Source organism: Panthera tigris, chromosome F3, assembly GCF_018350195.1.
Source record: "Panthera tigris isolate Pti1 chromosome F3, P.tigris_Pti1_mat1.1, whole genome shotgun sequence".
NCBI lineage: Eukaryota > Metazoa > Chordata > Mammalia > Carnivora > Felidae > Panthera > Panthera tigris.
In genome coordinates this window covers 45,815,858-45,832,155 of record NC_056678.1, presented here as the reverse complement: position 1 = coordinate 45,832,155, position 16,298 = coordinate 45,815,858, and the positions used below count along the sequence as shown (strand labels likewise).

General features: G+C 38.4%; 1 long non-coding RNA gene across 3 annotated transcripts in view; it reads right to left on the bottom strand.

The window, feature by feature from the left end:
* The window catches only part of LOC122235847, a 162,415-nt gene extending 149,312 nt beyond the window's left edge, over positions 1 to 13,103 (bottom strand). For all 3 annotated transcript variants that reach the window (XR_006213923.1, XR_006213925.1, XR_006213924.1), the window contains exon 1: positions 12,857 to 13,103. This is a non-coding gene — a long non-coding RNA (uncharacterized LOC122235847). The remainder of the gene's footprint in view (positions 1 to 12,856) is intronic.
* Positions 13,104 to 16,298: the final 3,195 nt, after the last annotated feature.

Genomic DNA, 16,298 nt, shown 5'->3' with positions numbered 1-16,298 from the left:
AGCTTTAGATGCTGTGAAGATAGAAGTGAGATTAGAGTGTGAGGAATATCGATATCAAAGCCCTTTTGGAAGGTAAATCCAATCCTGCTTAGTGTTTGAAATCAAAAGTGTAACAATCTCCAGCACCGGGGTAATACCTGTGTAACCATAATGATCCCAAGTATCATTAGCTGAGGAAATTACTGTGTTTGAGTTTTACAGAGGACTGCAAAAATCACCACAATGTCTGTAGCAGTTAAGGATAGCACTTGATGTCTTGGTTGGAAGATATTTGGGATGGTACAAATACAATTTTTCTTTTAAGTTTATTTATTTATCTTGAGGGAGGCGGGAGCAGAGAGATCAAGGAAAGAGAAAGAGAAAGGATCCTAACTGGACTCCATGCTTACAGCATAGAGGCTCAAACTCATGAACCGTGAGATTATGACCTGAGCCAAAATCAAAAGTCCGATGTTTAACCAACTGAGCCCCCAGGAGCCCCAGCACAGTTTTAATTTGAAACATTTTCATATATACACCATCCTCTACCCTCTAACCAAGACATCAACTACCATCCTGAAGTATCTGAATTTAAACTAAGTGTATAAACCTTAAATAAAAAATTGAAAAAAAAAACTAAAAAAACAAAAAATTACCTCTAAGTGACAGAGGCTGAGATATTTATCTAATATATCATCCTGGAATCAGTACAGGTTCTTTGTTTATGTTTGTGTTGTCTAATAACTTAGTATTTTTAACTGTACGTAATACAAATTACTGCTTTGTCTGTAGTCCGTAGTATGTCCAGAAAATCAGAAGACATTAAACAATGAGGGGCTCCTGGTGGCTCCATCAGTTGAGCGTCCGACTCGTGATTTCGGGTCAGGTCATGATCTTACTCTTAGTGGATCTGAGCCCCACCTTGGGCTCTGCGCTGACAGCATGGAGTCTGCTTGGGATTCTCACTCTCCCTCTCTCTCTTTCTGCCTCTCCCTTGCTCTCTCTCTCTCTTTCTCTCTCTCCCTCTCAAAATAAATAAACATTTTAAAAAAAGAAGACATTAAAAATGAGCACTACTGTAAAGGTACAATATTTCTAAGGACATGTTTTATATAATTTTACTCAAAAAGACTGCAATACAATAAAAATAAAATAAATGAATTAATACTTGCCACAAAACTAAGTTAAATTGATATTCAATGCTAGGTTGTACTAGTTTTTGACACAAAACTAAGTTTGACACAAAACTAAGCAAGTGTAGATTCAGGGATTTGTTTAGACCTTCCTACAATGGTTTCAAATGTGTAAGAACAACTGAATGATTTACTTCTTCCCAGGTTAAGGGTGTTGATCTCACATTTATTTGTTATTTGAGAAATCTTTCTAAACTGTTCTGCAAACAAGTATGAAAAATAGAGATAGGAGTTTCTGAAATGATAAAAGGAGATTCGTGATAGTAGCTTGCGTTTGGAAAGAAGACTCATATTAAAGACTAAGATGTAGAAAAATTAGCATTCAAATATTGTATTAAATTCAGAGAGTAGTTTCACTAAATGAATAATAAACATATGGAACATGTCACCAAGGAGACCAATTAAAAATGTGGTAAATCAAAAGTACTGTCATCTTTTCTGGTGGAACAGAAGTAAAGGGAATAAGACAAGAGAATACAAGTAAATGTTTTCTTTATTGGAAAAGTTCAGCCATTATTATTTTCTTAATATGGAATACACAAATTAGTCTCTCTCTTGGCGGAAATTTCTAGCATCAATCTCACCTTTGCATATGCAGTTTTTTAAATTAACATTTTCCCGTAAGAATTCTATCCTAAAATACACGGAACTAAAATTGCCATCATTTTTTTTTATAATGAAAATGAAGTTCAAAGAAGTTAGGTGGTATTTCCATTATTATGTAGATAGTAAATAGCAGAGAACCTGGTTGGAGATGTCCTCCTTATTTTTACTTAGGTTGAGAGAAAATACATGTTCTCCTTGGGACCAAATTTAATCCAAGGCCACCACAGGTACTGCCACCATAATTAGCCACGGGGGAGGCAAACAGAAGAGCGTTTGAAGAAAATGATGTGGTCAATAGTTTTGTTTCTTAATTTTCCAGCCTTTTTCCTTACCTCTACTAATGACCCTATTCTACCACACTCTGTTTTCTTTTTATATTTAAATTGCTTTAGTTGGCTTTCATTATCTGGTGCACTCCTGGACCTCCAAGCTTTCAGAGATGTCTTTCCTTCTGCCTTTCTCTTCACAGCATCCTATCATTCCTCATACCTGACTTCAATTTATATACTGCTTCCTCTTGGAAGCTTTTTATGACTCCCCAAATGTAGACTAGTACCTTCTCCAGTGTTCCCCCTACAGAAGTGTATCTCTCATTTTATAACTTATATTTTAATTCCTTTTACAATTAACTTCATTTCCCCCCAGGCTTAAGATCTTTGAGGACAGACACTGGCATTCTTGTTCTATATGTTATCTCTGGTATCTAACTGAGTATCTGTTGGAATTGATGCATATGTTTGATACTCAATAAACATATGTTAAATACATAACTCTCAGTTTCCCCTTCATAGCCAAGAAAAACCATCTTCTTCAGGGATTTTTCTAAACTTTGTGACAACTGTTTTGTTCTTTCATTTGTCTGGTACTTAAAGGCAAGTGAAACCCAGAATCTTGTCCTCAGTCATTTTTCCTTACTCTAACCCCTTTCTCTGGGAAATTTATTCCACGTACAAGACACAGACATCTGCTAATTTATTTCAAATCAATCAATATCCTCTGCTCAGTCCTTTATTTGTTTTATTTGTCTCATATATTCAACTTCTATTTATACTTGAGTGTCCCATATGCATCATGGATAAAAATAGCCTTACTTTTCCCCATAATAAACTTGTCCTCTGTTCTCTGCCCTTAAAAGGCATCAATAATTACCTAGTTTCTTAAGCTAGAAGCCTGGGAGGTATACCAAGTAGCTCTTCTTTCTTGCTTATGTATAATGAATATACAAGATATAATTTATTTTCCTTTCCTTGCCACCCATGCTACTACTGCATTGGGTTAGTAGTTTATCATTTAATAATAATAATTTATAATAGAGAAGTCTCCATTTTTCACAATGTATCACAAATTTTCAAAAGTACAATTCTGAATCTGTAGTGCTCTCCTTCAAAATCCTTTACTAATTCCCACGATCTTCAGAACAAAAATTCAAATTCCTCTATATTACAAAATATCCTTCATGTTCTGGATAAAAATACAGCACTTACTTCCCCAAATTCTTCTTCTACTATATCTATACCTTTAGGATAAGTTCTAAGTATTTGGAATAAATTGATTTTCTAAAAAATGAAGCATATTCTATTTTTCCCCTGGCTAACAATATGTGTCTCCAGATTTGTAGCCCTTGCTAAGAGGTATTTTTTCCATGATCTCAAGAAAATGTCCCCAAGCTGTGACAATGTAACATTATTTGCAAAATTCTATCACAGCATGTATCACATACTGTTGTTATTATTGTGTCACTTGTCCATCTCCCCTCATTAGATATTGGCTCATTGGGAGCAGGAAACCAAGTCTTTATTCTTAGAGCTCTAGAAACTAATACAATGCCCGGCACTGTTGTTTCCTTTTCTTAACTTGCTTGTAGGAACTAAATCTCTACCATTAGAATTATAAGCACCAGTGAAACGCCACTGGGGATATAGGTTAAATATGCTCTTAATAATTTATTTTTGGTGCACCTGGTTGGTTCAGTCGGTTAACCATCTGACTTTGACTCAGGTCATGATCTCATGGTTTGTGGGTTCAAGCCCCACCTCAGGCTCTGTGCTGACAGCTCAGAGCCTGGAGCCTACTTCGGAATCTGTCACCATCTCTCTCTTCCCCCCTGCTCACTCCCTGTCTCTCTCCCTCTCTCTCTCAAAACTAAATAAACATTAAAAAAAACTTTAAAAAATTTATTTTACTAAGGCTTAAATATGTCAATTTATTTTTATATTAATTTAAAAATTTTGTGAACGATAGTAATTATTAATTATTCTCATTTTACAAATAAGACAAATTTTCCTGAAGAGATTGAATCCCCCATTATTGTGACATCATCACATCCTCATCACATTACATTCTAGAAAGGATGTCTTCCCAAACCTGAGAGGCAATTGTTGTGGCCCCATTGCATTTCTTTTGCATCCTCAGACCCTTTAGTCAAAATCTCTGAAGGAACTAGTATTTCAAACACATGAGAGAGAAATTGAATAACAATAATTCTAAACATAATTTTAAATAAATGTAATAAACATATCAGTATGACCACTAAAAACTGTGATTGAGGAGACATGCAAATTCTGTATAACAGGTATTTAGGTAAAGATAGAGAGACATACACACGTGTACATATGCATGAATACATATGAGTTTATATGTGCTTGATACATGTATGTATACATACACACAAAGATTATATACACTTTGCATACATATACATGTATAATACATATTTATTGCCTATACCTGACTTTAGAAGTACTAATAGTTAACTTCTCTGTATCTGTACCTCATTCTACATAATAAATCATACATTGTATTTCTTTTAGAGAAAAGGCAATAATAAGTTTATGATTCTAGCATTAGAAGTCATTTTTAATTTTATGATTTTGACTCTTTTGGAAGTCATACTTAACTATATTATTTTCAATACTTTATACCTAAACTATTACTCAGTTTGTAGTATAACCAGATTGATGTTCTTTTTTTTTTTAATGTTTATTTATTTATGAGAGAGAGTGAGACAGAGTGTGAGCAGGGAAGAAATGTTTATTTATTTATGAGAGAGAGTGAGACAGAGTGTGAGCAGGGAAGGGGCAGAGAGAGAGGGAGACACAGAATGTGAAGCAGGCTCCAGGCTCTGAGCTGTCAGCACAGAGCCCAACACGGGGCTGGAACTCACAAACCATGAGATCATGATCTGAGCCAAAGTCAGATGCTTAACCAACTGAGCCACCCAGGGTCCCCAGATTGAGGTTCTAAGTAATGTTCTAACAATACTATATATAAATCATAAGGAGATATTTATTTTTTAACCACACATTTCTTATGATTATATATATGAAAAATTCTTTTTGTTTTTTCCCTTTTGGTAGGGAAAGGGATTCTGAAATCATAGTTATAGTTCTAGATTGATGCCCTCATCGTTTCTTTACCATAGTTTCAATAATGACTTCTTGTTTCAATTCCTTACCTAGAAGTATTAGCTACCAGTCAAATTTCACTCTAAATATGGTTTCAGTTCCTAAGGAAGTCATGAGGGAAGAAAATCAGGGAAGAGAAAAATTGTTAATGGATTAACTTCTCTACCACGTAAACTATGGTATACTATACTATACCATGTTGGGAAGGGGGGCCTGGGTGACTCAGTTGGTTAAGCATCCGACTTTGGCTCAGATCATGATCTCACAGTTTCTGAGTTCGAGCCCTGCGTCTGGTTATGTGCTAACAACTCCGAGCCTGGAGCCTGGAGCCTGGAACCTGGAACCTGGAGCCTGCTTAGGATTCTGTCTCCTTCTCTCTCTGCCCTTCCCCCGCTCACACTCTGTCTCTCTGTCTCTCTGTCTCTCTGTCTCTCTGTCTCTCTGTCTCTCAAAAATAAATAAATGTTAAAAAATTATAATTACATATGAATGGGGAATCCACATAAACATGAAGTATACCAAAGACAGGCAAAATGAGGTATATGTGTCATTCTGGATGAGAAGTGGGTAGGGGTATTGAGCTTAAAAGAGAAGGAAGGCTATTCGCAGGAAGAAAGGAAAGAGTAGACGTTTGGTAAACAAAGGTTTGCTGGGCCATACAGAAACAATGGGACACAGAGAAGAATTTCAACAGTCTTTGCTAGTTTCCTTCCAGTCTACCACACCTGGATTATATTGTACTGCAGTTATCTAGAGTGACAGTTCCCTTCCCAAAACAGGTCCTCTATCTAAAAGTTTTTGAACACTTACAAGGAAGTAAAAAAGAAAAATGTCTTGAGTCTTCTGTTTCTTAAAAACAATCAGCCAAAAATAATCCACATAACAAAGAAACACAATTTGGGGTAGCAAATTTTGCTCCCCTACAAGTATAATTATTTTTAAAAGTATTATGTAGATAATGTCATTATTATTAATCAAATAATAGTCACAGATAATTATCCTTTAGTTGACATTACAATGTATCCTTCCATTACTCCTGCCTTCAGTCACTCTGCATCTCAACTTAATGGTGAGACTTTTATTGTTGGGTTAAAAAGTCAGAAACATCAATATAATCTGTGAGTAAATAAATCAGTCTTTGTATCTACATCTATATTGATATATAAACCCAAATTCATATCCAAACCTAGATGTTTCAAGTACATAATATGTACCATAGTTATAACAGAAATGAAATTAGTATATATTCTGATGGATTTTATATCAACATGATGTTCTCACTAGCAAATATCAATTTCCCATAAGTTCCAAACATTATATTCACATTAATGTAATTGCATATATTTTAGTATCTTTAAAAAGGGCCTTTAGTAGACAGGATTTGGGGAATAGAGATAACTGTAATAATACATATCCCCATGTCAAAATGCATCATTAATTTTATATTTCCTTTAAAAAATTAAGGTTTGTTCCATATTATCTTTTGCATAGATAATGACATACAAGGTTTCAACTTTATTCATAGCCAAATAAACAACATAAAATCTTTGTTAACCAAATTGAATAGTTGCTTTTTTGTGCACTTGTGTGCTATTATAGCAAAAGCATAATATGGGTCATTTCTTTTTCTCTCAATTAGTACAATTATTCAATTCAGACATTTTATTTAGCTGAGAATTTTCTCAGTGTTTTTCTATTTTGTTAATCAAAACTGCACAGCTAAGATTGCAAATGAACAGTTCAATTTCAAAAATATTATGAATGTCATTTAGAAGTAGGCTCTGTTCTGGGTACTATGTTAGAATCCCTTTCCCTGAAGAGATGGTTTTTACTATATTTTCTTTATATCACATAACAAATCGCTAGTGTCCTGCAGACAGAAAGTCAAAAGTCAGCCTTAAACCTGATGTTAAATTGATTCATCATCTGTAGCAGAAACACATAGAAATAAGGAAATTAAAAATCTTATTATCTTGGGATGCCTGAGTGGCTCATTCAGTTAAGCGGCGGACTCTTGATTTCAGCTCATGTTTGTGAGATAGACCCCCGTGTTGGGTTCTATGTGACAGAGGGGAGCCTTCTTGAGAGTCTCTCTCTTGCTCTCTCTCTCTGCCCCTCCCTTGCTCGTTCTCTCTCTTTCTCTCTCTCTGTCTCTCAAAACAAGAAAAAAAAATTTTAATCTTATTATCTGTTGCTATGATATTTTCTATTCTCTCAAAAAAAAAAGTGATGGCATTGGATAATTTCTTAAGAAGTAATTTATTTAAAGATAAATAGTGTAGGAGCACCTGGGTGGCTCAGTCAGTTAAGCATCCAATTTCAGCTCAGGTCATGATCTCATGGTTCATGAGTTCGAGCCCCGTGTCGGGCTCTGTGCTGACAGCTTGGAGCCTAGAGCCTGCTTTGGATTCTGTGTCTCCCCCTGTCTCTCTGCCCTTCCTCTGCCTGTGCACACTCTGTCTCTTAAAAATAAATAAACATAAAAAAATAAAGATAAATAGTGTAGGACTATATAATCCCCTAATGTTGAATTTACTCTGATTGTTTCCTTTTAACTCTTCTTAATTTATTACTTGAAATTGAAGAATGAACTTTCAGTTTTTCAATTCTAGCAGCACAATTTTTCTTTCTCACATACTCTTTTTAATAGTAGAGCTTTATTAAACTTCTAACAAACAAACAAATAATACATTATAACGAAAAGCATGATTTCAATGAAAATCTAATTTCTAGTATCCTAATTAGCCAAACTAAAAGAGTAAAAGTAGCTTTTGTAAATGGTCTTTGCTCTAAAATACACTTGACATTACTTGTTGCTACTCTTACCTATTCTGGGTATTGTTTTTCCTATACTTTTTGGGATTGTTTTTTTCTGCAATTGTTCCCAATCCTGATTATTTTGATTGAAAGTGTAATTCAGGTGACATTTACTGAATTACTGCCAAATGACATTTTAGCTATGATGGATAAAAATATGAAACAAGCACAGACTCTATCCTCAAGCATTTACAAAAAGTTGAGAACGCCAACATTTATTGAGCACCTAATGTGTGCCAGACAGTTCCTGATCCATATTACAGACTCCATCGCTCATGTTCAAATAACTATCCTGAGGAGAAGGTATCTTTATCTATTATTTATTAATATGAATGGCTCAGAAACATTAGATATATGTGTCTTAAATAGGCCAAAATTTGATGATATTAGCAATAATGCCAAACACACTATGCCTATGACACCACATTACCTGACACTATGGGACTATGACACAGGGGGCAGAGGGAAAGGAAACTCCCAGGGAGGGGACTAGAGAGGAGATATACATGTCCAAGTGCTGTCACATAGCAACACAGCAGAGTCTCTGGGTGAATAATAAATGCCATCAATGTGTTTCCATGGGCCATGGATGTGGGATAAACTTCTCAGGTTCTCTAGGTAGTTTGAACATTGTTTCTTACAAATGAACATTGAGTTTTTTACCTATCATATCATCCTATAGCAGTAGATATGATAGAAAGACATATGGACTTCTAACAAAAGCTGTTGAGAGAACTTAGAGAATATATATATGTATGTGTATATGTATATATATATATATATATATACACATACATATATATACACACATATATATGTGTGTGTATATATATATACACATATATATACATATATATACATATATATATATATACACACACATATATATATATCCATATCAAACACAACCACAATTAACAGTTTACACAGGTAAATGCAAACCAGTTTTCCCAGAAGCCCTGACATTGCTGACTTCAAACAAAGTAGATCCACCTCATACTTTTACTTTTTCCTCATCCCTCTTAGAAAATTTAGAGCCTAGCTACCTTTACATTTGATCCTGCAAAGGACCTTACTGTGGACACTAACTCTGGGACCATCCTCAACCTGTGTCCTCTCATGATGCAGCATAAGTTAAGTAAACCACCCACCACTATCTGAAGAAATAAACACTCCTCACCTGTCCCCCACTTATTTTGTTCCACTCTAGGCACTGTGGGACAAATTTGGACCTGCTGCCAATACCAAGAGGTAGAACTAATCGCTCTCAGACTGGGGAACACCATCTGGGCTATACTCAAAGTAAGATCATATCCCCTACTGCTGACTGCAGATGACCTCCAACTTTAACTTCTACAGTGTTGCTGTGCCCCTTCCTTTCCTGAGAAGTTCCTACCTTTGCCAGTGTCACCTACACACCCCTTGGTATATTGTCTAACCTTGGCAATTTACCTCTGCGCTGACAAGATATGTCTGGAAGCAATGTGCCACGTGCACATCACAGGGAACACGAATCTGATTGAGAACAATGGGAACCATGCTGTTGACAATTCAAGTCAATCAAACATACTAACATGACCACAGACATTAACACCTAGGTTAGGACTCCTTCTTCTATTCTACTTCTACTAACAACACTGATTCCAGCTAAGCCAGGCTTTAAATATCTCTTGTGACTCAGAGATGCCCTCTAAGATGCCTCTATGGGCCAAGTTTAACTTCAAATTAGCAAAAGAAAACACCCTGTTATTAACTGGTGCCATAAAATAAACAGAGTGATGGGCTACTACCTATCAAGTCTCATTGAGAGAACACTCAGAGATTGCATTCAGCTAATAGCGTGATGCTCTTGATTGGTGCAATCAAATCAAAGATGCTATAATTCAGAACCAATACCAGCAGAGTCTACAGCATTACAGAGATAAAATTATAGCTCTTACTAACCCCTGAGATGATGATAAATGTAACCCCTACCAACAATGTACACCCTTAAAACTATTGGCCTTTTTTTCTATTAATTGTAATAATCTCTCTCCCTCTCCAGTGGAAGCCCCATTTATTGAAGTGGAAAGAAATTGCACTAGCCAAGTGTCCAAGGGAACTTTACCATGTATCTCCTCCCTGGCTGCCAATTACTCTATACAAGGAAGGCAATGTATACAACATGGTATGTATATCAAAAAAAAAAAAAAAAAAAAAGGCAAGTGTTACCTAACAGTCAATGGCAGCAGGCTCTACAATAATTGCTACTCTGGCTACCCAAAGTAAACAGTCACAGCTCCTCAAAGTTAATCTCAGAACACATTAGCCAAGTATACAATGCCTAACCATTTATTCATGTTATTTTGAATGTCATCCATCATCCATTGAAGTAACTATACTTGGGAGAGGGAACAGCCTTGTTTAATTCCTTATGACGTATTCTTAGCCTCCACTCATTAGTAGTTGGCATTAAGCACAGGCCAGACGAGAGAACTGAAAGATGAACTGGTAGGAATCAGTAGCCCTTCTTTTTATTTTGGAGGGGTGGTAGGATCAAGTGACTGGGGGAAGAGGCCTCTTTATTATTTTTTAACTATGTATTTATTTTTGAGACAGAGTGAGACAGAGCATGAGTGGGGGAGGGATGGAGAGAGAGAGGGAGACATAGAATCCGAGGCGGGATCCAGGCTCTGAGCTGTCAGCACAGAGTCCGACACAAGGCTCGAACTCGGGAATGGCGAGATCATGACCTGAGCCGAAGTCGGATGATTGACTGAGCCACCCAGGCACCCCCTCAGTACCTCTTCTATAACTGAGCTAAGACATCGTAAGCCTTCAGTGCTTTGCCTCAGTGATACCATGGCATGTCTGTCACCCACACCAGCAAGGGAAAGCTTACAGGTTCCTACCAACCAGTACTCACCAGCAGTATGAAAGCTTTAGGCTTATTTCATCAGTTACCTGAGGACTGAGGAGGTCCATTCCAATAATGAGAAAATGGACAGTCTGGGGCAGAGGGAGGCAGTGGGGAACAACAAGGACAGAAGCATCCCTTTAGCAAACTTGGTCCAATTTTAATAATCAAATGAGTAATTATCCTTTTAGTCTTCTCAAGAAGCCAGCACCTCTTGGATCTGGGGTGGGGGCAGGGAGGAGCTGGATCCCATTAAAGCATAAAGGCTTTCTGGGATTGGCAATATCTGGGCACCAGTGTCCAATATAACCAGCCAGTGTCACTTATTTTGGGGGTACAAACTACAGTTAGTGTGGTAAAAAAGAGATTGTCTGCAAGGAAGAGCCAGCTGGATCCCTCTTTGGAGGCTGGTTCCTGCCACTGGCTAATGAGGGTGGCAACAATGGGAGGAGGGTTGCCTCCCAAGCAGACCTCTGACACCGACTATAATCCAACCACATTAAGAATGGTAATCGTTCCACCGATTTACCAGAGATCATTCAATTTGGGACCCCCCATGACCTTAGGGTCTAATATAACCGCTCTTGTTATTTTAGAGTTCATGCATAAATGGTTTGAGGTGGTTTGTTTGGCCTGTGATGGGAGCATGTTCTCCCTGTTGATTTAGGCCAGATGAGGTCCTGTTTGTCATTAACAGGCAACACTTCATTTGGAGTTTGTCTTTCATGAGTTTCCATTAAACCAGGGCAGCTGTGGCCTTTGAATGGCTTTAGCATTAGCCATAACTGCCAGGAAAAAAAGGACTTACATTTGTCAGGAGCTCCCCTGAGAAACAACTGGATGGACCAGGACTCAATTCAGCTTCCTCCAGACTGGTAAATCATCATGCCGAACACACTGTCTGTTGCCTGATAAGCTCAACTCCAATAGCTGACGGAGGGGATCTCTGGCCTTGTCTAATGCTCTCCACTGACAGTTGGCCTGGGCCTTCATGAGGCCTAATGCAGGGTCGGGAGCCCTCCAAGGCATAAAAAGCCCACATTAACAAGGTACATGTGTACTGAGGTCCAAAGCCTCCTTTGGTGTTTGGGTGTTCATTCCCATCTTTCACACTAATTATGGAGATCCTTCAGTAGGTTCACCATTTTTTTGATCTTCACTAAGACAGCTAATAGTTTAATTTCAGCCCCTGGTATGTAAAGTTTGCTTCCTGTCAGATACACTCTACATAGGCAGGCAGACCCTTTTATATTTGTTTCCTGGGTTCAGTCCTTAAAAAAGAAGCTAGGCCTCAGAGTGAAAGAGGGGATACTTTTTCTGCTCCAAATGAAAATTGGTCTTTTCTTTCTGACCCTTCCCTTTTGCGTTTTCTGTTTTTATTTGTAGGTGGTTACTAGCAAAGAGGAGTTAGTTGTCCTCACGATTATCATGGTAGTATTGTGCGACTTGCCCACTAGAGGGCACCAGTTCTCTTCCCGAGGGTCCTCCACTCGGGTCTCTCCACCTTTATCCCTCCCAGTCTAAGCACCTGGGTCTGCCCCAGGGTTCACCTGGTGAGAAGCAGCTGCAAGCAGGACCCATTGTGCAGCTCCTCTGAAGCACCTGTTGAGTATGACATCCACCACCTTACGAGTCCTGAGAGGTGCAGGAATATAAACCTCCTTGCCTTTAGCCACTTCAATTAATGCCTTAACGGTACAGCCCAAGGATTGGGTTCTGGATATCACTCCAGGAATGGGACAGAATGACACCATCCACAACAACCAATCCCAGTGTGAGCGCTGCAGAGGCAAACCAGCTCTTTACCAAGGTGTCTCCCTGCAAGCTGGGCTTAGGAGACCAGCCTTGGCCTGATACCTCTGCCTTATCGACTCATTTTTCTGATAAAGGGTCCCCAGAGAGGAAGATGTCCTCTTGGCCCAGAGTATCCCAAATCATCAGCTAGCCACAGAGAACCTCACCTGCTATAGCCATTCTGGTGGATGGGCAGCCCACCCTCAGTATAGAGGTCTGCTCTTTTCTTCCTTTTCTTTTCAGGCCCACAAGCCTTAAAACGTCCAGTATCTCCTAACGGTCACCCAAGCATGCATGCTCACCGCCTTCCCTGGGCAGCTGGCACTTCTGATCCCAAAGACAACTTCTAATGGCATAGGTTCACTCAAACGCTGGTGTGTGCTCCCTCGACCTGGCTAATGAGGCACACCAGGAGATCACAAAAGCACGGAGTGCCGTGCAACAAGATGCCACTCCAAAGCAACAGTGGGGTGTTCCAAATTCTGAGCCCCAACAATGCAAGGCCATTCAGGATTGTTTGCCCATTGTATGGGGGCTGTTCAAGGGAAAAGATATGCCCACCATCAACAACAGCACACAATGAACTTGATTTGGGTGACACTTTGACAGGTTTGCATGGTTCGGGGCTAGGTGGAAGGAGTCCTCCATGAGACCCCACAGAGGCTACAGTTCTGGAGACCACCACCAAGAAGGAGAGGACGGCAAGGGAGAAAAGGATTGGAAAGGGGCTTTTGTGTCCAGCTGATGTCACTCAGTAGCTTGGTAGGGAGCCTTTGGGTCAGAGAACCCCGAACGGCAGCAGCAGTTTCGTGTCTTATAACTACAAGTTTCTACCTTATCAATGGCCAGCAGATGTGGGCTGAGGTTTCTCAGGGTATGCAAAGCTGGCAGGCTCTGAAAGCTAAAAACCCGCTTCTTTGGGCTATTTTTAAAATAATTGGATATATAAAAATTTGAGTTTGGCACCAGCAGGCTTTTGAATGAGCAGGTCCCAGCCTGCTATGAAGAGTAAACATAGGGCCAATATACAGAAGCCATCTTTGGCTCATTCAGATAACAACTAGAATACTGAATGACACATATTAGTTCTCGTAGCCAGAGGACTGAGTAAATTGCTTGACATAGAAAATATTCTCAGTATTTATGAAAACAGGAAGGCAGAAAGACAGGCAGGCAGGCAGAGCCAAGGTGTGAAACAGCTATAAAGGGAATGCAATGCAGACCACAACCATTCAACCTGGAAACTTGCTTCCTTATTTGAATCAGAGCTCTGTCAATTACCAGCTAGGCTTTTACCCTTTATTAGCTCTCAGACATTGGATGACTCACTTAACCTTTCAGTGCCTTTGTAATCATCTATAAAATGGGCACAATAAGGTTTTTCTCTTAGCATTTTTATGAGGAGTGTGTGAGTTAATATATGTAGCTAAATTAATAAGTATTGTATAAATATTAGCCTTACTTTGTGTGATCCAGTACAGGAGTACCAGTTTTGGTATATTCATAATTTTTTGCACTATATTGCTTCTATATTTTGTGTATTTAAACAACCAAACCGACGTCAAATACCGTGAATTTTACCTCCCAGTCATCTCTCCAATCTGGTTTTGCCTTTAGCTTCAGAGGAGCCACGGTCCCAAAAGCTACTGCTTCCTCTTGCTTGTCTTATATCAATTCTGACCCCTTTCTAGTCTTTTGTATATTCTGTAGACAAATGATGGTTTCTAAAGTTAAATCTCATATCCTCCCCGAAACACCACCAACGTAATTGAAACACTTTCATGACTTTCTAATCCTTTGAGATAAAAGACTCAGATGTGCGATGGTCTGTATATGTCTGACTCATCTGGACTATAACCACCTTCCCAATCCAATTCCAGGTCCTATTATCCACCCCCTTTTTCTTCAATTCCATAAATATTCTACGCTCCCTTCCCTATAACACGTTCTGTCTTCTGCATATTCCACTGTGTCCTCTGTTACCTCATATTCGGCCATAGCACATCCCAGCCCCTAGGGATTTCCTACTCTTGTTTCAAATCTCAGATAACTACATGTTTCAGGGAACCCTGTCTTAAAAATGATCAGTTAGGGGTGCCTGGGTGGCTCAGTCGGTTAAGCGGCCCACTTCGGCTCAGGTCATGATCTCGGGGTCCGTGAGTTCGAGCCCCGCGTCAGGCTCTGTGCTGACAGCTCAGAGCCTGGAGCCTGTTTCAGATTCTGTCTCCCTCTCTCTGACCCTCCCCCGTTCATGCTCTCTCTCTGTCTCAAAAATATATAAACATTAAAAAAATTTTTTTAAAAATGATTGGTTAAATCCCCTGCCCCTTATGTTTTCATAGAACCACATATATCTCTTTGTATAACTTATCCCAGTAACATTTATCCAAATGAATACCAATAATATCTTTTCCCAATGCTGACAAAGAGCTTATTATTAAATCTGAACACTAAGCTCACTTTCTGGCTCATGATGGCCAGTCAATACATGTTTAGTAAAAGGAAATAAATGAATTAAAACATGTATTGATTACTTCCTATGAGCCAGATAGAGTAACTTATAAAGAAATGGACACATTTGAGCAATGTATTTATTTTTAGGGGTCTTATCCTTAATTTCTAACTTCAAATTGCAATTGCCAATTACAGTTGACCCTTGAGCAACCTGGGAGTTAGGGGTTCAGTAAAAAAATCTACATGTAACTTTAGACAGCCCCAAAATTTAGCTACCAGTAGCCTAAGATTGACCAGAAGTCTTGCCAATAACATAGTCAATTACACATACTTTGCATGTTATATGTATTATATACTATATCCCAACAATAACCTAAACCAGAGAAAAGAAATTTTTAAGAAAATCATGAGAAAAAATACATTTACAGTACTGCACTGTATCAAAAAATAATCTGCACTTAAGTGGATCTGCCATAGTTCAAACCTATGTCATTCAAGGGTAGGCTGTACTGAAATTTAAATTAGAGCCAAAGGTATAAAGTAATTGTCCTGATTCTTCACTTCCAGGCACACAGAGTTCAATTACTGACTATTGTGTATTTCAAATATCTGGTGCCAACAAAATAGAGAACACAGAAATAGTCATTGAAAATAATAAAATGAGATTCTACTTAGGGAAATGATGTATACAATACATCTGAGGAGAAAATAATCTGGAGCACACATTGAAAGGGCAAGAGTTACCTAGAAGATGGCAATGCCATACAAAGCCTGTGTGATGGTGGATAGCAAATTGTGTATGAGGTGATAACAGACATCCAAAAGGCCAATGATTCCCTGTGCCTCATATCAAATTACATTATGCTGCCAAACACTGAGATTATGGTCCCCATATATCAAAATAAAAACAGCTCATGATAACCCACCTGCTTCTGTTGGGCAATATGTTGTGAAATATATAGGAAACTGGTGAGTAAAAATTAATTTAGCACATGTTTCTGGATGTTAGTAATATACCTTCAGACTATTGCAGGACTGGGAAAGTAGGTGATGACGCTAAATTATATACTACCAAAGCAGAGCTCTGCTATGAATTGATGACATTAGATTTCAAATCTCCTTTTCTGTGAAATTCTTCTTTGCTCTTCACTTCTT